This window comes from Chlorocebus sabaeus, chromosome 7 (genome assembly GCF_047675955.1).
Source record: "Chlorocebus sabaeus isolate Y175 chromosome 7, mChlSab1.0.hap1, whole genome shotgun sequence".
NCBI lineage: Eukaryota > Metazoa > Chordata > Mammalia > Primates > Cercopithecidae > Chlorocebus > Chlorocebus sabaeus.
In genome coordinates, this window is record NC_132910.1 from 131,501,157 (window position 1) to 131,518,920 (window position 17,764).

General features: G+C 36.6%; 1 long non-coding RNA gene across 1 annotated transcript in view; it reads left to right on the forward strand.

Annotated features, from left to right (window-relative positions):
* LOC119622305 (uncharacterized) overlaps positions 1-17,764 on the forward strand; it is a 1,408,766-nt gene that overhangs the window by 804,350 nt on the left and 586,652 nt on the right. Inside the window, exon 4 of the long non-coding RNA XR_005238953.2 lies at positions 10,403-10,454. This is a non-coding gene — a long non-coding RNA (uncharacterized lncRNA). The remainder of the gene's footprint in view (positions 1-10,402; positions 10,455-17,764) is intronic.

A 17,764-nucleotide genomic window follows, 5' to 3' on the forward strand; every position in this document is an offset into this window, starting at 1 on the left:
GTTCTAGACATTCTAAAATTACCTCATTCATATAGTGTCATTGACAAGTGTTGAATATTTTGGATGTTTTTGATTAAAAGACAGATCGCTTTTCTTTTTTTTCACAACTTAGAAGAAAATTGTTTTATTTCTTGACATTGATTTATATTTGTATATTTTACTTATTACATCAAGTTATATATCCTTATATAGATATCATTGTGAATATTTTGATATCAGTATAGAAATTACTATTATTTTAAATATTTAATACTTTAAAAATTATATTTCTTTTTTAATGGAAAATCTCGTTATTTGACAACGTACTACTGGTTATGAATTACCACATTTCTTCAAGTTTCTTTTTTTAAAATAGGCTGTATAGTCTATCTATATTTAGAGACAGGGTCTTGCTCTGTCACCCAGGCTGGAGTGCAGTGGTGCAATCACAGCTCACTGCAACTTTGTACTCCTGGACTCAAGTGATTCTCCTGCCTCAGCCTCCCAAAGTGCTGGGATTTCAGGCATGAGCCACTGTGCTCACTGTGTCCTGTATTTTTAATAGTTTCAGGTTCACAGAAAAATTGAATGGAAGAAATGAAGATTTTTTCCATATACCTCTGTCTCCATACATGCATAGCCTCCCCCATGATCAACATTGCCCACCAGAGTAATAAATTTGTTGCAGTGCACCTACAATAGTACATCATTGTCACCCAAAGTCTTTTCATTAGCCTTCACTCTTGGTGTTATATATTCTATGGATTTGAACAAAGATATAATTCCGTGTGTCCACCGTTATAGTATCATACTGAGTGGATTCACTGCCCTAAAAATCCCGTCTTCCACCTATTCATCCCTCTCTCCCTGCAACTTTTGGCAACCACTGATTATTTCACTGTTTGTTCAGAATGTCATATGGTTGGAATCACACACTGCATAGACTTTCCTGATGAGTTTCTTTCACTTATTAGTAAACACTTAAAGTTCCTTCATGTCTTTTCATGGTTTCATAGAGCAATTTTTGAAAAGTTCTTAATAGTATTCCAGTGGCTGGCTGTACCATGTCCTTTTATGCATTTACCTACTGAAGGACATCTTAATTGCCTCCCAGTTTTGGCAACTATGAATAAGGCTGCTATAAACATCAGTGTACATGTATGAACGTAAGTTTTCAGCTCCTTTGGGAAGGGGAGTATCACTGCTGGATTGTATGGTAAAAATATATGTGGTTTTGTTAGAAACTAGTCACCTAACTTTCAAAGTGGCTGTTCCATTTTGCATTCCACCAGCACTGAGAGTTCTTGTTGCTGCACACGCTTCCCAGCATTTGGTGGTGTCAGCGTTCCAGATTTTGGCCATTCCAGTAGGTGTGTACTGGTATCTCATTGTTTTGTTGTTGTTGTTTCAGTTTGCGTTTCCCTGATAACATATGATGTTGAACATATTTTCATATGCTTATTTGCCATCTCTATATCTTCTTTGGTGAGGGGTGTTTTAAAGTCTTTGGCCCGTTTTTTAATCAAGTTTCTTTTGTCTTACTGTTGTATATTACTAAGTCTTTGGATATTTTGGATAACTCCTGTATTAGATATATCTTTTGCAAATATCATCTCCTAGTCCATGGCTTGTCTTTTTATACTCTTGACAGTGTCTTATGGAGAGCATACATTTTTACCTTTAGTGAAATGCAGTTTACCAATTCTTTCAATCCTAGATTTTGCCTTTGTGATTTATCTAAAAAGTTATTGCCAAACCTAAGGTCATCTAGATTTTCTCCTATGTTATTTTCTGTAGTTTCTCATTTTACACTGAGGTCTGAATTCCATTTTTAGTTAGTTTTTGTGAAGAATATGAGGTCTATTTCTAGACACCTTTTTTTTGCATGTGGATGTTCAGTTGTTACAGCACCATTTATTTAAAAGACTCTTTTTGATCCATTGTATTGCCTTTGCTTCTTTGTCAAAGATCAGTTGAATATATTTCTGTGGATCTTTATCTATTTGTCTATTACTTCACCAATACCACACTGTCTTGATTACCGTAGCTTTATAGTAAGTCTTAAAGGAAGGTAGTGTTAGTCCTCCAACTTTGTTCCTCTCTTTTAATATTATGTTAAACTTTTATTTTTTAATGACCAATCTCTACATTTCTTTCATTAGAGAGAAGCAGCTTTTATAGTACTATGAAACATATATTCCAAAGTTCATATTGCTTTCCATTTAAGTATAATTTTCTTGAATTTGAATAGTCAACATTAGATATACATTCTCATTTGTTTCATATTGTAAAATCCATATAATTTCCTACTTTGACATCTATTAAGATAAAATATTGAAAAGCAAACATCTACCTAAAAAAAATTGAACTACCCTATGATCTAGAGATCTCACTACTGAGTATATATCCAAAAGAAATGAAATCAGTACATTACAGAGATACCTGCATTCTCATGTTTATTGCAACATTCACAATAGCCAAGAAATGGAATCAACTTATGTCTATTAATAAATGAGCAGATAAAGAAAATGTGATGTATATATACAGTGGAATACTATTCAGCCATTAAAAGCATGGCATCCTGTCATTTTCAACAACATGGATGAACCTGGAAGACATAAGGTTAAGTGAAATACACCAGATGCAGAAACTCAAATATCACACAATCTCACTCATATATGGAATATAAAAAGTTAGTCTCCTGGAAGTAGAGAATAGAAGGGTGGTTACCAGAGCCTCGGGAGGGTAAAAGGGGGTAATGAGGAGAGATTGGTCAACAGATAAAAAGTTACAGATGGAGGAACAATTTCTGATATCCTTTTGAAGACTAGGGTGACTAGTTAACAACAATGCACTAAATATTTTAAAATACCTAGGGGAGAGAATTTTTAATGTTCTTACTACAAAGAAATGATACATGTTTTAGATGATGTTTATCCTGATTTGACCATTACACAAAGTATACATGTATACAAGTGTTGCCCCTAACTTGGTCACTGTACAATGTATGCATGTATGGAAACATCACATTGTACACCATAAGTATATGCAATTGTGTCAATTAAAACATACACTAATAAAATTATATTTATGTAAAAGTGACCCTTCTTTTATAGAGATTAAAAATAATTTTTTTTAGAAGAAGTTTCACTCTTGTTGGCCGGGCTAGAGAGCAATGGCACCGTCTCGGGTCACTGCAACCTCTGTCTCCTGGGTTCAAGCGATTCTCCTGCCTTAGCCTTCTGAGTAGCTGGGATGACAAGTGCCCACAACCATGCCTGGCTAATTTTTTGTATTTTTAGTAGGGACAGGGTTTCACTATGTTGGCCAGGCTGGCCTCAAACTGCTGACCTTCACATGATTCACCTTCCTTGGCCTCCCAAGTGCTGGGATTACCGTCCGTGGCCATTAAAAATAGTTTTAGTGACCAAATGTGATTATTCATTATTGATTCCAATGAATCAGTAAAAACTTTATGCCATTTTCAAGACTTATTTTTTAAAACATTTTTAAAATGATTATTTAAATTATAACTTTATGGAGAAGTAGAAGAAAAATATACTTATTTATACTTTAAATGGGGATACTGATTTCTGTCTTATGTGTAGGAAATATTACAGATTTCTTATTTTGTGTATTTCAAATGTTGTTATAATACCAAATTTGAAATAATAAAAAAGGTTCATTATCTTCAGATGCACTACAAGTAGCTCTACCTTTCATTTAATGTGTTTTCAAACTTCAAAACTAATTAATGTGTCTCCAATTAAAACAATCTAAAGGTAAAAGTATCCTTTATTTAAAATAAACGAACTTGCTAGTGTTTTCTTGGTGTCTTTGCACTTCCTCGTGGTTGACACTTGTCCATATGACTTACAATGAAAATTTAAACAGAACTGGGCATCTCACCCAGATTTGCATCCAAGTTCCTCAAGGTTGAATATGGTTACTCTCAGATGACCCCTCTTTTACTTAAATTATAAGACTATTGTGACGTATTGTTTAATCATGCTTTGGATATCATTTATAAAATATATGTAATCTAAAACTCTGAGTTTGTAAATTCAGGATTTTCCTTAAATACTAATTACCATTTTCTAATGCTCATTTAGAGTTGAAATGTATTACCTAAGAATTAATATTGTACAAAAAACAGCAATCAGAAGAGTAACAAGATAAAACATAAAGACATTTATTAGACCTGAACGAATTCTTAGAGAAGAAAAAAAACGTATTCTATTGTTAAATATATTGGATAGATTTGAACCCTACACTCTCTCAGTTGAGGTAACTGCATTCTGTTCATGCCTGCTTTCCATGTGTGTTGGATAAGGAGCACGCCTTGTTTATTTTTTGTGTTTTATCAGCTTAGCACAGGGGAGGCATTTGATGAATGTAGGAATTAGCAAAGAAAGTAAGAAGGAAAGAGTGGAAGAGCCAAGAAAAGGAGTAAAGAGAACATGATGTTAGCTGTTGCGGGAAGTCAGGGACTCCGAACGGAGGGACCTTCTGAAGCTGCGACAGAAGAACATAAATTGTGAAGATTTCATGGACATTTATTAGTTCCCCAAATTAAAGTTTTAGATGGGCCATCAAAAATTTTAGGGCATGGTTTTCCTGCAGGTTTATATTGAAACAATGGGGTATCTCCCATTAGTTAGCTAACCAATAAATACCACCTTTTTTTTTTTTTTTTTTTTTTTTTTGAGATGGAGTCTCACTGTCACCTGGGCTGGAGTGCATTGGTGAGATCTCAGTTCACTGCAACCTCTCCGCCTCCCGGGTTCAAGCGATTCTCCTGCCTCAGCCTCCCGAGTAGCTGGAATTACAGGCATGTGCCACCACACCCGGCCAATTTTTGTATTTTTAGCAGAGACAGGATTTCTCCATGTTGGTCAGGCTGGTCTCCTACTCCTGGCCTCAGGTGATCCGCCACCTCGGCCTCCCAAAGTGCTGGGATTACAGGCCTAAGCCACCGTGCCCGGCCGATACCACATATTCTTATTGAAATGCTATTATTTTACATGTACTATTTTTAGCAGGAGAGAGGCCCTGCTCTCTGAGATTTCTCATTAATGATGCTAAGGCCAAAACTATGTACTTTGGGATTAGGAGAAGGAACTGATTAAATGAAAAAATAGATTACATGTCCCCAAAACAAGCAGGAAAGATTATTAGTGTGAAAGATTTGCAAGAATTCAAATAAACCCAGAAAGGGATGATAAAATAACTTAGTAGATTGTGGAAAATGTTAAAAGGATGATAAATGACAGCCTAAGATAACAAAGTAATACATTAAAGGGGAAAAAATGTTGAGAAGTGATTCTGAACTAAAGGAGCACGGAGCACATGGAGCTATGGATTCTCTGAAGTAGCTAGCAGCTATGTCTCTCGCCTGGCGAGGCCTTTCTTTGTGGTTTGCCCTTTCAAAACGCCACCTAGACACCCCACTGCAAAACAGAGTGGTGGCACTGGAAAAAGGGGTTCCGCTTTTTCCATCGACTGAGGAGAGTCAATAGATTATCTCTTCTGAGCATCTGATGTGCCCTTCCCATAGCCTAAGGCCACCACTCCTTACAGATGTATTTTACCCTCTTTGTCCTGTGAGGCAGATGAACTGAACTGTAGGAAAAGAGGGCTTGTGTTCTCTTTTCCTCGTTGAGAGTTACCGAAACCAGGGCCTTCCAACCACAATACTACTGGCATTTTGGACCAGATCATGTTTTGGGTGTAGAGGGTAAGGCTGTCTTGTGTATTATAGAATCTTTGGCAGCCTCCCCTGGACCCTGTCCACTGGATGTGAGTAGTACACCCTCAGTGTTGATACTGAAAAATGTGACCAGACATTGCCAAACTTCCCCTGGGGTCAAAATTACCCCTAGTTGAGAACCACTGTCCTAAATAAAGATGATGCTTATTTTCCCTCTTCATCCAATAGTATGCTTTGATTTATTTTCCAGTGTATTTGCTGGGCTTGACCTGATTCATTCTCATTCTCTCACTAGAACCACAGGAAAGAATTCCAGGGTAGTTTAGTTCTTCACTGTGGAGCCAACCAGTCCCAAAGCGGGTTGACCAAATTACTTTGGCCTCATCAGCATAAAAGTATTTCATAGGATTTTTAACTGTCATATTGCACACCACAGAAAAGGATTACTCCAATAGTTAAACACAGAACATGTCAAAATGTAATGATATAGTAGTAAAAATATAGCTGAAAATAATGGAAGGTATGTTGTTTTTCACTGAAATCATACGGGAAAATATTGGTTAAAAACATGATTTTTTGTTGTTGTTGGCTTTATTCTATCAACCACATAGTTATTTCCAGCAAACCTTGTCTTTGAAAATGACTATACAAAAAACATTGTCAAAATCTGGAAGTTTTTTTTTTTTCTGTTTCCCATAATGGGATATTGTAGAAAATGAACATTAGGGATTACATTCCTAATCCACTCCCCAAGTCAATGGTGCAACATGGGACTGCGCAATGTATCCACTTTCATGCAGTCTATTTTAAGCACCCAAGTTTGATGATAAAGAAGTTAATATGGTTTCCAGTAGTGCCTAACGTACCCTCAGGGAGTAGCTCATGCTGGGAGAACCTGGCTCATTATGGATTATTTTGTAGCATCAGTCACGCTATGAGGTGACAAGGCTTTATAAGACAAATATTATGGATCAATCTTCAGAGGCTAGCACTACATGCAGCCAAAAATCCTCATTGGCAGAACAAAACTGAAAGCCCTTAATGAATTCTGTTACTGTGGCAGCATACTGTCAAATTATGCACTAATAGCAAAAGAGCTAGAAAACCACACCAAGAAACCAGCATGCCTGTTGGTGAGCCAGAAGTCAGAATGTGGTGCTGAACTTCCAAACATTCTAAAGAAGAGAATTAACATCGCAGTAAGCCAAAATCTTGTGCATACTCTCCAGGTATTTGGGTGTGAATCCTAGAGTAGCTACTTGAATGATTTTTTTCCTTTTTTCCTTTCTTTTTTTCTTCCAAATGTAATGAGATGTTTGTGGATTTAACAATAAAAGACATGTCAAAAGGCTAATGACTGTCCTTGGGACCAGAGTCACATTTGAAGGAACAGAGTTCTACTTTAAGCATCAATTCCCATGCTGTATTAACCTCTGTAGTTTATGAAAATTATTCCAGGATGCAGAAGAATTTTAAGGCAATTCACATATTGGAAGGGTGACCAGATGTCCTCGATTATTTAGGAATCAGCCTGTATTTTAAAATGTTTGCCATTGGAATATAACTGTATTAAAATCATTCTGAAACTGAATCATGTTGTAAATCACCTAACAGAAAATCAGGTTTAAATCATATATGTATATATATATGCACATATATATAGATATGTGTACACACACATATATATACATACATATATATACACATATATATACACACATATATATACACACATACACACACACAGCATCTGGAAGAATGAAGATACACAAGTTGTAAAGTTTCATTTATCTATAGTATTTTTCTCTTAAGCATCTGTTTCAGGATTGTGTTTCCCAACCAGTTTCCTAAAGCTTTGAACATACATTGCAAACTTTGTCTAAAACGCAGCTCTTTCCTCTCTTTCCTTTATTTTTCCTCAAGTTCTCCACATTGTTTCTTCTCTTGCATTTCCCCCTTTTTTCCCAGCAAACTTGTAGCTTCTTATGTCTCTTCTCCCTGTGTTTTGAAATGAAAGAGTATGGAAATGCAGAAGTGGATTTCAGACTTTGCTCCCCAAATACCTCGAGATCTCATCAAGGTGGCTCTGAAACCACAGGTTGGGAGGGAATATGAAGAGAGGAAAGGGCAGGGCCCTAGGGCCTCCATTCCAACTTCCATGACAGCCATTTTCAAATAATATATCGTTTAATGAAATATTTTTATAACTTCAAATAGCTCAACAGTAATAGCCCAACACAAGGTTGCCGAGTAAAGTGTGCCTCTGGAGGGTATTTGACCAAAGGCAAAGCAACCCTGTAGTGAAAAATAGAAGTATGGAGAATGTTGAACTTCACTGTCAGTGGGTGTTTTATTTCATGGTTACTCTTCCTTTAACCACGCTGAGTACAATCGAAATCTAAAAATCAGGAACTACTTATTTCCTCCCATTTAGTAGTAGCTTCTACTCTCCAAATACCTCTAGCAAGATGGAACACCTTATACTACCTTAACAGGAGCAAAGCACGGGTGGTGCTAGAGTATTTCCATGGAGTAGGAAGATATTTTTAATTACAAAAATACTAAAGATGTAATTATGTAATGAAGCTAAGAAACTAAAATTTATCTGAAATGTTCTCTCTATTATCCCAAAGAAAGACTATATATCTCAGGAATTTCTATAGCTAGAAAATTTTTGTATGGAGAGAAATAAGGTAACTTTTAAGATATTTTAACCTGATATAGCTTCATTTTCACTTAAAAGTTATACTTCGTATGTATTAGATAAAAATTATAATATTAAAGAATATAACAATAGATTTTAAAGAGTTGTCCTACATTAATAAAAATGAAGTTTGGGATTCATAGGAAATGTTGTCAAGCTGCTAACATTTTGGTAAAGAGCAGAAGTCAATGATTATTAATTTTTATTCAAGTCCTCTAAGTTTAATCTCAAAATAATGACCATTTAATAGCTTTTTGAATAAGGGGATTCATGATAAACCAACTAAGTTATTATTTACTTTGGTATCTCCTTCTTGAGCAAATACCTCTTAAATTCTAAAATCTGGTATTTTGCCTGTATCATGAAAGACTACTTCTTAAATTTATTATAGAAATTTTAAAACATTTTATTTTCTTTTAAAAATATTGATTTCTTCAAATCCAAGTTGCATGATTTAAAAATTAGCATAGTAGATAAATGTATAAAATATTTTAGGTCACACTATATCAGCAGATTTTTTTATTTGTTTTTGTTGTTGAGACAGAGTCTCACTTTGTTGCTTGGGTTGGAGTGCAGTGGCGCGATCTTGGCTCACTACAACCTCCACCGCCCAGGTTCAAACTATTATCATTCCTCAGCCTCCAGAGTAGCTGGGACGACAAGTGCACACCACCATGTCCAGTTGATTTTTGTGTTTTTAGCAGAGACAAGATTTCGCCTCCTGGCCTCAAGCCATCTTTGTGCCTCCCAAAGTGTCGGAGTTACAGGGGTTAGCCACTGCGCCCTGCCAGTGCTGTCAGATTTTGATTACACACCCCGCCCCCCCAAAAAAAACCTTGTTAAACAAAATAACATGGTTCCAATTCTGAATTAAATACTTCCTTTTCTATTGCATAAAGTAGAAAATATTTTGGCCTGATGTACCTTTTAAAACTGTTTCAAACAGATTACTGGAAAAAGATTTCAATAGCTGGCTTGTGCTCTTGACATTAGCTGGGAGAGGAACAGAAATTAAAATGAATAGAGATAAAATGAAAATGCACAATTACGATGAAATAATATTTCTGTCCAAATCAAGTCTTAATATAATTAGAGGATATTTTAGATATTTTCATAGAAATAAAAACATCTCTTAAGAGTAAACATTTGTTTTATCAAAGCATATTTTCAGATGATTTTATTTGTGATTTTAGATGTCTAATGCAAGCCATGTTATTGCTTTCCATGTTTGGTACATGACAACCACAAAAAGTAAAATTAGCATTTAGGAAATAATTCAAGAAAAAGATTCCTCCAATAATATGTGCCCCAATGAGCTGGGTAATTCTTGTAAATTGGTCTTTTGGCCTGAGTGATTTAGATAATTACTGAAGTTCTCTATTTCAGGTTGAATATTCAGATACTATTCAACATCAAACACACGATAAATGATTTATTTTTTCTTCAGAAAATTGATCAAATATTGAGTGAAAGAATGTACTTGACCTGTATATTACAGCATATATTTTCTAATTCTTCAAAAATAGTGTCTCTAATTTGATTAGATCTAACTAGATTTTGATTACCTATTTTTTACTCTTGGTTATTTTCAAGTTTGTCTGATGAATTAAAGATTTGTTGAAGCAAAGACAATTTTGGATAAACATTAAAACATAAATCTCTAATGAGAATGAAACTAAAACTTCTTTATCCCCTCAATATAAACCAATGATCAGGTTATTTATAAACATCATGGGAAAAAAATGAATGCATTCTTTTTACCAACTAAGATAGTTTTGTTTTTCTGTAATTTAAATTTTCTTTTTTTCTCAGTATTTAGTATTTTTAACTTCTGATGTATATTAAGAAATAATTTTCACTGCCTTTTGTAGTTTTTAATTTATGAAAATTAAAACCTTGATAATACAGTTATAATATTTATGAACATAAAATAATCTTATTAGCTATTGTAATTTAGAGTTTATTGTATGTTAAATTAACCTATTCATGTTTTTGTGACTTTTTAACAGGCAACTTCAAGGAGTTGTGGGGAATGTAGATCTTTGCTGCACGGAGATAACAGTAAGTGTTTATATATATGCAATAACTTTTTAAAAACTACAACCTCTCAATATTTGGAACTTCACTATTATATGCATGAAAAAAATTAATACGATTACTTAAATTGTATAATTTTGATGAAATTTATTTACTGTAGTGATATTTCTCATAGCATTCTAATAGATTAAAGGAACGTCATTTTAATAAGAAATAGCAACCCATAGCCAAAACATTCCAGTTTGTTCACTTTATGCTACATAAATTTCACTTGTACATTTACATCGATTTTCTCTTTGAATAGCTGACTTACACAGATTTCTCAGTTTTCTATGGGGAACTATTTCACAATTGATTTTCAGATTTTGGATTGGAAATACTTATTTTACGTAACAACTTCTTTAATTTATGCCACTCGAATCTTTAATATTTCTGCATGTTAAATAGTTTTCATACAAATACAAGTCAATAACTCATATTAATTTCGTGAAAAGTGAGAAAGGGGCATCTGTCTGCCGATTAAACTGATGTGATAAAGTGAGGTGGAACAGCTTCTCGGTTTCTCTAAAATGTGATTTTCATAATCGTTTAAATTTATGTTTATTTCAAACGTAAAACATGGGTAACTTTTGTTTTACCTGCCATCTCAGGTTATCTTTGTCACTTCCTTTTCATTAATGTAATTACTTGGGAATAATCTCTACTCCAAATTGAATAGGGAAATATCATGCTGCAGGCTCTTTGCTCATTTAGGAATTAAAGCAATTTAAGATATGAGGTTTAAAATGGAAAATCTCTTTGAAAGGAGAAGATGTGAATCATTTACACAGATACCTGTTTCACTGAAATTTATAGAGAGAAAACAATGTGCTCTAAGTTGTGAATTATTGATTTTTAAAATAGTTCAGATTTCTGGGATCTTGTCTACTTGGGGTGCTGGTGAGTGTTCCATCTGCGATGCGCCCTGGCTTCTGCTCCCTACTAATACCATTTCCTGAGTGGCTTCTCCATTCAACAATTGAACTCTGGCAATATTCCTGCCCAGTGATCTGTACCTTTACATGGTATCCCTGGGCCATTACAATATCTTTCATGATTACAATAAATTAAATTTTGTTATTTTGTAGAATAGACAATGAAGATTATACTTACAAAATACCTACATGGCTCATTCGGAGATATGCTGTCTTGTAAAGAAATGACTTTCTATTTTGGGGATTCTAACTTTGCTATTTGATGAATATAGCTGGAAATAAGGGCTTTGGTGGATAAATTAGTTTGATTTTTAGACAGTGTTAACTGGCACTAGCTTTGTGAGAGCCTTAAACGGAACGTAAAATTATTGGCAAAATAACTCCAACTACTTCTCTGTCTTACTGTGAGTAGGGAAGATAAGAAAGGGCAGAGAAAATACCCTCATAAACAAGAAGTGTGAAGAAAATCATCTCTTTTGTTTAAGATTTAATTGCCTTTTAATTGTCTTATCTCCTCATTCCATTTCTATTATTATTATTATTATTATTATTATTATTATTATTATTGTACTTTAAGTCCTGGGATACATGTGCAGAACGTGCAGGTTTGTTACATAGGTATACATGTGCCATGGTGGTTTGCTGCACTCATCAACCCATCATCTTACATTAGGTATTTCTCCTAATGCTATCCCTCCCATTGACCCCCTAACCCCTGACAGGCCCCAGTGTGTGATGTTCCCCTCCCTGTGCCCATATGTTCTCATTGTTCAACTCCCAGTTATGAGTAAGAACATGCAGCGTTTGGTTTCTGTTCTTGTGTTAGTTTGCTGAGAATGATGGTTTCCAGCTTCATCCATCTCCCCACATAGGACGTGAACTCATTCTTTTTTATGGCTGCATAGTATTCCATGGTGTATATGTGCCACATTTTCTTTATGCAGTCTATCATTGATGGGCATTTGGGTTGGTTTCAAGTCTTTGCTATTGTGAATAGTGCTGCAATAAACATATGTGTGCATGTGTCTTTATAGTAGAATGATTTATAATCCTTTGGGTATATAGCCAGTAATGGGATTGCTGGGTCAAATGGTATTTCTAGTTCTAGATCCTTGAGGGATCACCACACTGTCTTCCACAATGGTTGAACTAATTTACACTCCTACCAACAGTGTAAAAGCATTCCTATATCTCCACATCCTCTCCAGCATCTGTTGTTTCCTGACTTTTAATGATCACCATTCTAACTGGCATGAGATGGTGTCTCATTGTGGTTTTGGTTTGCATTTCTCTAATGATCAGTGATAATGAGCTTTTTTAAATATGTTTTTTGGCTGCATAAATGTCTTCTTTTGAAAAGTGCCTGTTCATATCCTTCACCCGCTTTTTGATGGGGTTGTTTATTCTTGTAAATTTGTTTAAGTTCTTTGTAGATTCTGGATATTAGCCCTTCGTTCAGATGGATAGATTGCAAAAAATATCTCCTATGCTGTAAGTTTCCTGTTAACTGTGATGATAGTTTCTTTTGCTGTGCAGAAGCTCTTTAGTTTAATTAGATCCCATTTGTCAATTTTGGCTTTTGTTGCAATTGCATTTGTGTTCTAGTCATGAATCTTTGCCCATGCTTATTATGTCCTGAATGGTATTGCCTAGGTTTTCGTCTAGGGTTTTTATGGTTTTAGGTCTTAGGTTTAAATCTTTAAAATATCTTGAGTTAATTTTTGTATAAGGTGTAAGGAAGGGGTCTAGTTTCAGTTTTCTGCATATGTCTAGCCAGTTTTCCCAACATCATTTGTTAAATAGGGAATCCTTTCCCCATTGCTTGTTTTGGTCTGGTGTGTCAAGGATCAGATGGTTATAGATGTGTGGTGTTATTTCTGAGGCCTTTGTTTTGTTCCATCGGTCTATCTGGTTTGGTACCAGTACCATGCTGTTTTGGTTACTGTAGCCTTGTAGTATAGTTCGATGTCAGGTAGTCTGAAGCCTCCAGCTATGTTCTTTTTGCTTAGGATTTTCTTGGCTATACAAGCTCTTTTTTGGTTTCACGTGAAATTCAAAGCAGTTTTTTCTAATTCTGTGAAGAAAGTTAATGGTAGCTTGATGGGAAGAGCATTGAGTCTATAAGTTACTTTGGGTATTATGGTCATTTTCATAATATTGATTCTTCCTGTTCATGAGCATGGACTGCTTTTTCATTTGTTTGTGTTCTCTCTTATTTCTTTGAGCAGTGGTTTGTAGTTCTCTTTGAAGAGTTTACATCGCTTGTAACTTGTATTCCTAGGTATTTTGTTCTCTTTGTAGCAATTGTGAATAGGAGTTTCTCATGATTTGGCTCTCTGTTTGTCTATTACTGGTGTATAGGAATGCTTGTGATTTTTGCACATTGATTTTGTATCTTGAGACTTTGCTGAAGTTGCTTATCAGCTTGAGGAGTTTTGGGGCTGAGACGGTGGTGTTTTCTAAATATACAATCATGTCATCCAAAGAGATAACTTGACTTCCTCTTTTTCTCTTTTCCTCTTTTAATATCCTTTATTTCTTTCTCTTGCCTGATTTCCCTGGCCAGAACAAATAAAATGTTGGACAGGAGTGGTGAGAGTGGGCATCCTTGTCTTGTGTCGGATTTTAAAGAAAATGCTTCCAGCTTTTGCCCATTCTGTATGATATTGGCTGTGGGTTTGTCATAAATAGCTCTTATTATTTTGAGATATGTTCCATCAATACCTAGTTTATTGAGTGTTTTTAGCATGAAGGGGTGTTGAATTTTATCGAAGGCCTTTTCTGCATCTCTTGAGATAATCATCTGGTTTTGTGATTGGTTCTGTTTATGTGATGGATTACGTTTAATGATTTGTGTATGTTTGACCAGCCTTGCATCCCAGGGCTGAGGCCAACTTGATCGTGATGGATAAGCTTTTTGATGTGCTGTTGGATTCAGTCTGCCAGTATTTTATTGAGGATTTTTGCATCGATGTTCATCAGGCATATTGACCCGAAATTTTCTTTTTTTGTTGTGTCTCTGCCAGGTTTTGGAATCTGGATGATGCTGATCTCATAAAATTAGTTAGGGAGGTGTCACTGTTTTTCTATTGTTTAGAATAATTTTAGAAGGAATGGTACCAGCTCCTCTTTGTACCTCTGGTAGAATTTGGCTGTGAATCCATCTGGTCCTGGGCATTTTTGGCTGGTAGGCTATTAATTACTGCCTCAATTTCAGAACTTGTTACTGGTCTGTTCAGGGATTCAGCTTCTTCCTGGTTTAGTCTTAGGAGGGTGTATGTGTCCAGGAATTTATCCATTTCTTCTAGATTTTCTAGTTTGTGTAGAGGGGTTTATAGTATTCTCTGATATTAGTTTGTATTTCTCTGGGAACAGTGGTGATCTCCCGTTGATCATTTTTTATGATGTATATTTGATTCTTCTCTTCATATTAGTCTGGCTAGCGGTCTATCTATTTTGTTAATCTTCTTTTTAAAAAAAACACTCCCTGGATTCATTGATTATTTGAAGGGTTTTTCGTGTCTCTATCTCCTTCAGTTCTGCTCTGATCTTAATTATTGGTCTTCTGCTACCTTTTGAATATGTTGCTCTTGCTTCTCTAGTTCTTTTAATTGTGATGTTAGGGTGTTGATTTTTGATTTTTCCTGCTTTCTCCAGTGGGCATGTAGTGCTATAAATTTCCCTCTAAACACTGTTTTAACTGTGTCCCAGAGATTCTGGTATGTTGTGTCTTTGTTCTCATTGGTTTTAAAGAACTTTTTCATTTCTGCCTTAATTTTCATTATTTACACCGTAGTCATTCAGGAGCAGGCTGTTCAGTTTCCATATAGTTGTGCGGTTTTGAGTGAGCTTCTTAATCCTGAGTACTAGTTTGATTGCACTGTGGTCTGAGAGACTGTTTGCTATGATTCCCATTCTTATGCATTTTCTGAGCAGTGTTTTACTTCCAATTATGTGGGTCAATTTTAGAATAAGTGTGATGAGGTGCTGAACAGAATGTATATTCTGTTGATTTGGGGTGCAAAGTTCTGTAGATGTCTATTAGGTCTGCTTGGTCCAGAGCTGAGTTCAAGTCCTGAATATCCTTGTTAATTTTCTGTCTCGTTGATCTGTCTAATATTGACAGCGGGGTGTTAAAGTCTCTCATTATTATTGTGTGGGAGTCTAAGTCTCTTTGTAGGTCTCTAAGAACTTGTTTTATGAATCTGGGCACTCCTGTATTGGGTGCATACATATAGGATAGTTAGCTCTTCTTGTCACATTGATCCTTTTATTATTATGTAATGCCCTTGTCTTTTTTGATCTTTGTTGATTTAAAGTCTGTTTTATCATAGACTAGGATTGCAACTTCTTCTTCTTCTTCTTTTTTTTTTTTTTTTTTTTTGCTTTCCATTTGCTTGGTAAATATTCCTCTATTCCTTTATTTTGAGCCTATGTGTGTCTTTGCATGTGAGATAGGTCTCCTGAATACAACACACCGATGGATTGTGATGCTTTGGAGGAGAAGAGGCATTCTGGTTATTGGAATTTTTAGCCTTTTGGTGCTGATTTTTCCTCATCTTTGTGCATTTCTCTACTTTCGGTCTTGCTATTGGTGACCTTTGGATGGAGTGTTTGCGTGGTCGTCTGTTTTGTTGATGTTGATGCTGTTGCTTTCTGTTTGTTAGTTTTCCTTCTAACAGGGCCCTCTTCTGCAGGTCTGCTGGAGTTTGCTGAGGGGCCACTCCAGACCCTCTTTTCCTGCATATCACCAGCAGAGGCTGTAGAACAGCAAAGATTGCTGTCTGCTCCTTCCTCTGGAAGCTTCATCCCAGAGGGGCACCCACCTAGATGCCAGCTCGAGCTCTCCTGTAAAAGGCATCTGTTGACCCCTGCTGGGAGGTGTCTCCCCATCAGGAGGTACAGGGGTCAGGGACCTACTTGAGGAGGCTGTCTGTCCCTTAGCAGAGCTCAAGCACTGTGCTGGGAGATCTGCTGCTCCCTTCGTAGCCAGCAGGCAGGAACGTTTAAGTCTGCTGAAGCTGGGCCCACAGCCGACCCTTCCCCTAGGTACTCTGTCCTGGGGAGATGGGAGTTTTATCTGTAAGCCATTGACTGGGGTTGCTGCCTTTCTTCCTGAGATTCCCTGCCCAGAGAAGAAGAATCTAAAGAGGCAGTCTGGTTACAGCAGCTTTGTAGTATCGTGGTTGGCTCTGCCCAGTCTGAACTTCCAGGGGCTTTGTTTACACTGTGAGGGTAAAAACCACCTACTCAAGCCTCAGTAATGAGGACGCCCCTCCCCGCCACCAAACTCAAGCGTCCCAGGTTGACTTCAGACTGCTGTGCTGCCAGCGAGAATTTCAAGCCAGTGGATCTTAGCTTGCTGGGCTCCTTGAGGGTGGGATCCGCTGAGCAAGACCACTTGGCTCCCTGGCTTCAGCCCCCTTTCCAGGGGAGTGAATGGTTCTGTCTCACTAGTGTTCCAGGCACCACTGGGGTATAAAAAAACACGCCTGCAGCTAGCGTGGTGTCTGCCCAAACGTCCACCCAGTTTTGTGCTTGAAACCCAGGGCCCTGGTATAGGCACCAGAGGGAATCTCCTGGGGCTGCAGGTTGTGAAGACCATGGGAAAAGTGTAGTATATGGGCCAGCGTGCACTGTTCCTCACAGCACAGTCCCTCATGGCTTCCCTTGGCTAAGGGAGGGAGTTCCCCAACCCCTGCATTTCCCAGATGAGGCGATAGCCTACCCTGCTTCTGCTCACCCTCTGTGGGCTGCACCCGCCGTCTAACCAGTCCCAGTGAGATGAGTTGGATAACTCACTTGGAAATGCAGAAATCACCCGCCTTCTGCTTTGGTCTCCTTGGTAGCTGCAGACCAGAGCTGTTCCTATTTGGCCATCTTGCCTGGGAACCATCTCCTCATTCCCAGAAATGACTGCTATAGAACCAAGTGCAGATCACCAGCAAGGATGCATATTTTATAACATTGTAACTGGTTTAGTTCCTTCTTCCAAGAAAATGTTTCTGGCATGTTTATATCTTCAAATCATGTTTACATGCTTTCCAGGAACAATCGAATGTAAACACGTGTGTATTTACATATACACATGCACACACACACATACACATATAAGTGAAATCATGTTGTTTTAGGACCCCCAAATAGGACGCTTTGAATACACAAAGAATTTTATTTATCTTTGGATTATTCTAAGTTTTATTTTATCTCTAAATCCTCTGTTTCAGTTTGTTTTAATTATGTCATTCATGACAATGACATGAATGTCAATGACAATGACAATATTATGTCAATATTATTCATTATTTATTAACAGCTCTTGAGTAGATAGGTACATGGTCTCATGCACCAGAAATGTAG